The 4989-nt window shown below is 38.5% G+C and overlaps 1 protein-coding gene across 1 annotated transcript in view; it reads left to right on the forward strand.

Annotated features, from left to right (window-relative positions):
- Window positions 1-3363: 3363 nt before the first annotated feature.
- The window catches only part of satb1a (SATB homeobox 1a), a 21443-nt gene continuing 19817 nt past the window's right edge, over window positions 3364-4989 (forward strand). Inside the window, exon 1 of the mRNA XM_037693545.1 lies at window positions 3364-3499. The gene's annotated coding sequence lies outside the window, so the exon portion shown is untranslated. The remainder of the gene's footprint in view (window positions 3500-4989) is intronic.

Genomic DNA, 4989 nt, shown 5'->3' on the forward strand with positions numbered 1-4989 from the left:
ATAGATAGATAGATAGATAGATAGATAGATAGATAGATAGATAGATACTTAAACCACTTTAACCTGTGCCCTCATTGACCCATTCATACAGAACTCTACTACGTCTTTACAAAAACTAATCAGAGCTTTATCACATTCAAACACTGATGGGACACAGGTCGGAAGCAGTGAGGGGTTCAGTGTCTTGCCCAAGGACACTTCGGCATGTGACTCATGGTGGAATCGAACCCTCAACTCTTCCATTGGAGGAGACTGCTCTAACCACTCAGCCACACATAGTAATTGTCCAAATAGTGAAGTCCCTATAGTAAAAGAAAATATTTCTTGAAATCAAGGGTATGAGATGACAATACAACATGCCAAGAGGTGAAAGATGAAGCAAACCCACGAGTGTGTTTTTACTTCACTGACTGACATCTCTCTCTCTGAATTAGTCACGATGAGCGATGTGTAACCAGCCATGACTCTTTCTGGCTGGGGGGACAGCTAATTCACTTTGTTTAATTAGTCAAAGGTAGTAGAGCATGGACTGCTCCCCCTCCCCCCATCACACCCTCCTGCTGCTCAGCATCCAGCCGCCTGCAGGCCTGCAGCGACGACAGACCTGTGATCAGCAGCAGCATTTCAGGAGGAAGGACTTCAGTTCTGATCTGTCAGAAGAAACTGACTCCTCCTCTCACTCTCTCACACACACACACACACCAATTTGAACACCTTTACAGAACGCTCCAGCATCATTTGAGGATCGCAGTTTCAGGGTAAAAGCTCATCCAGTATATAGAAGGGGCGACTTCTGCCAGCGCATGGCTGCAACTTATCTTTTTCCAACAGGAAGAAGGAACTCCTACTTTCTCTGCCAAAGAAATTATTTCCACCAGGTACTGTGAACAGTTGTGTCTTCATGCATTATTCAGGCGTTAGGAGGTTTCATGTTATTTAGATGTATTAAACTTTAATGGGCAAATGATCACTTTACCGTTTTTAAATCCTAATCTTGCAGATTATGAGCACAGTTCTACAGATTTAAGAACCACTCAATAATTTTGCACAGTTACATACTGGAATCCCTTTAGCACCATGAGACATGCACACAGAATATTACATATGGTAATAATTCCTATTTGTTCAGTAATTGTGTTTTAAAATGTTAGGCAAGAGCTTTATAACTACAGGAGTTTTGTGTTAGAAAACTGTGAAGATGGTCAACGTAAGCAAAATACAAAGTTCAGCTGAAAATCTTTTGAATTTTAGTTTAAATAAAAAAAGAGAATATATTTAGTTTGACTAAATTAAAATAGGAATTAAATAATTCATGGAATAAAAAGTTCAACAAGTATAGCCTAATAAATGTTTTTTTGTAATTTTAAATAGTAAAACAAGACAAAGGCTTTTATTTTGTTTAATCTCATGGTTTGTTATGCCAGAATAAATTTCTATGGTATCAATTTTTAACATTCGATATATCCCAAAATACAAACTATTGTTTCAGTGTGTAAAATCAGAATAAAAGGTTTATTTTTAAGATATGATGAACCAACCTCGTTTTACTTGACTGTGTGTTTTGTAAAACGTTGTGGTTTTAACATAAAGTCTTTACTTTTGATAGAAAGTGAAAAATAAATAAATAAAAAAACCAGCTCTGGAGCAAGTCCAGAAACAACTACAGTGTTTTCAGATTTTCTCTTAATTTACTATTTATAAGTTTAAGTAAAATTAACGTTTTATTTTTATTATATAACCAATGTTTCTTCTGAAATTTTAATTAAAATACTATCATTTGGAACATTTGTTTTGCAGAACATGATAAATGGGCAGAATGGCTGCAGTGTTGTCACATTTCACATAATGCAAAGAAAAGAAGTTTATATTTATTTAAATCAAAAATGGATATGAATGAACTCGGTACATTCAGCTTTTAATCACAACTTCCATGTGATTCATGAGAATTTTGCTCATACTGATGCAAAAAATTCAACCAACTCAGCTGTTTGTTGTATCAACGTCTTGATGGAGATCCAGAGGTTTCCAGAGGTTTCCAATGGGTTCAGGTCTGTATGGGGCTGGCCATGCAGGGTCTTGATCTGGTGGTCCGCATCTGAAGTTCATGCTCTCGGTGCCAGTAAAGTTTAAATGAAACACTTATTTTCCTCACTCAAAACTTTTCTTTTCAACCACTTCGACGTAGTCAATAGAATTTAATATTCCAGCACTGTTGTTTCCCTGATTTGTTTATTTTTCTGCACAATTGTTGTCATCCTTCTCCATATTTTGTGCTATCTTAACCATTCATCTAACATTTAGTTCATTGTGGAGAGAGGAGCTGCGCAGTAGGGTTTTGTAACTTTACTTTTCTTCACAAATTTAAACTTTATTTTAAAAATAAAAGCCAATAAACATTGGAATCCACTTCATGTTTCAGATTATACAGCTGAACTAATGTTTACTCCTGATGCGTATTTTAGGACTTCAAAAACCAATGTTCTGTTAAGTTTAGCTCACATTTAGCCACTTTTAGCTATTAATTAGCATTTTGATACTTTTAGTTTGGCTGGCTTTTTACTACTTTCAGATTTTATATAGCCATTTTAGCTTTTAGCTTGCATTTTAACATTTGTTATTCTTTTTAATTAGCATATTGCAACTTATAGGTCTTCACGGGGTCATTCAGACCTGAGCCTTGACGTCACAGACTCTGTAGGGATGCTGGTTTCAGGGCATGCGCGTGATCTTCAGCGTGTTTAAACAGAAGCCAGTCTCGTGCCAACAGTTCATCAGCTCCTGCACCCCCACCCTGGCTGCACATTGTTACCATGGAGAGCTCCCTCATACCCCAAAGCCAATAAGAGGTGCGTGCACAGCATGCGGCAGAACGGCATAAATAGATTTACGCGCAAATGTCACATTTAATACATTTACGGGGCGCGCGTGTGAATTCATTATTACACCATATGTTAATGCAGCTGGTGCTGTGTGCTTCTGAGGCTGTGCGTGTGCGTGTGCACACACTGCTGTCCGGGAGTCAGTGGAGTGGAGAGAGAGAGAGAGAGAGAAGGAACGACTCCGAGCGCGCGCACTGTTCCCTTTGCAGCCTGATGCCCAGATTCGCCACAACACCGGTGTCCTGGCTGCAGGATGGGAGGTCGCTCTGAACTTGCGTCGAGGCAGATTTTTCTCATCCTTGCAGCGGGGAGCGGAAGGAGAGCTCATCCTGAGAGCTTCTTCAACACATCGTTGATGTGAAGGAAGAGAAATCCCGACACCACTGGCTCCTGGGCCGGACATGTTTGGACCTGATCGGATGCTGCGTGCAGGAGCTGCTGATTCATGAGGGCGCCTCGCATCGCGCACAAAGAGGCTTCACTTCGACCACAACATCAACAGAAAGCGACGCGGGACGATCCGGATGGACTGAGTCCCCGTCGCTCCTGCAGCCGCTTTATGATGATGATGATGAAGAGCAGCGGGCTGTAGAAACCACAGAACTTTACTGGGTTTAAAGGTAATCCTCCGAGTCACCAGTCATTACAGAAACACATCCGTCACACCTAAATGTGTGCACACGAATGTGAACTCAATGTTAGTTCAACTCCAGTTATTTGAAGAAACATATTTTGAACCTTTTTCTTGCCTTTGTGAAGTTAGATTCTTTTTTTTAATACTAAACATTTCTTCTTTATCTGCTGCTATTTTACTTTGTTTATAAACAGACAATTTATAGTTTATTTTGTGTGGATTCAATAACTGGCATTTTGTCAGGGGGTGGTTTTAAGGTGTTATAACGAAATTAAGATTGTTTTAATGAATCATTAAATTATTTGCTTTGTTGATTTACCAAAGAAAAACATGGTATTTTACCAAAAACAAAGACGGTTTGCAAAATGCAGTTGTATTTAATATCCAATGAGAAAGATCTATATAACAAATTAGTTTCAAGTTGTCCAAACTTTAAAAATTCAACATCCTAAATTTTAAGCACGCTTACAACAACGAGTTGATTAAAAATCCTACTTGCGGAAAGAAGATGTTCCATCTTTTTCTAAATATTTGACCTATGGTAACCTCGTTCTTTTATCGTCCGTATTTTTTTAACTATAAGGCACACGTAAAATGCTTTAATTTTCTCAAAAATCGACAGTGAGACTTCACGTCTTTTTTTTTAACTGTCTGAGATGAACCTGTGAGGAGAAAACGCTGAGTAGTGACTGCTCGGAGTTGATATACGGCATCGTTTGTGTGCAACATCATTTCAGGATACATGTCTGGAGGCAGTGAGGGAAATGTGACCAGTGGTTCTCCGAAGGACACCAGAAATGGTGTGGCTGTATTGATCATGGTAGAAAAATGTTCTCACGCAGCTTGAGGGCTTAATCCCCACACAGATCCAAACCAGTCTGTCTTCAAGCACTGTTATATCCTCAGACGTCCTGATCATCTTAAAATAATATGTCTTTGCAATTTGAGAAATTATAGCTCGTATTTGTAACTCTCGTACAGCAATTTTTATCCTACTCGTGATTTGTTTGTCAAATTTTTATCTTTCTCTCTGAATTTACTGCCTTTACCACCTGTTTTATTAGAATCCAGTTGACATTGGAAGACAGTAAAACAAACGTTTATTAAACTTTATTCTGTTCAAATTAATGAACAAACCGCACGTTTAATTTTTACTTGGAATTCCCAAGGAATGTCAACTTTTAGGATCAAGGAGACATATTGGTTTCTTCAGTATCCCAGTGCTAAACCTCATTCTGAGTTACTCCCAACCATTTTAGACACGAAGTGTGGCCTCAGCTCTCAGAATCTGTCTTCTATTAAAAGTGTTTGGCAACATAAAGAGGAGAAGACAGCAGACCTTTGGGTGGTTAGATAATGGCAACCATTATTAACTACTTTGACTGAAGACTGCCATTTACAGGTACAAACGTGAATATCTAATAATAAGCATAAGTGTATATCCATGCCTAGATGTGTGTATGAATACATACAATA

The sequence above is a fragment of the Nematolebias whitei genome, chromosome 19, assembly GCF_014905685.2.
Source record: "Nematolebias whitei isolate Nwh7 chromosome 19, NemWhi1, whole genome shotgun sequence".
Lineage (NCBI taxonomy): Eukaryota > Metazoa > Chordata > Actinopteri > Cyprinodontiformes > Rivulidae > Nematolebias > Nematolebias whitei.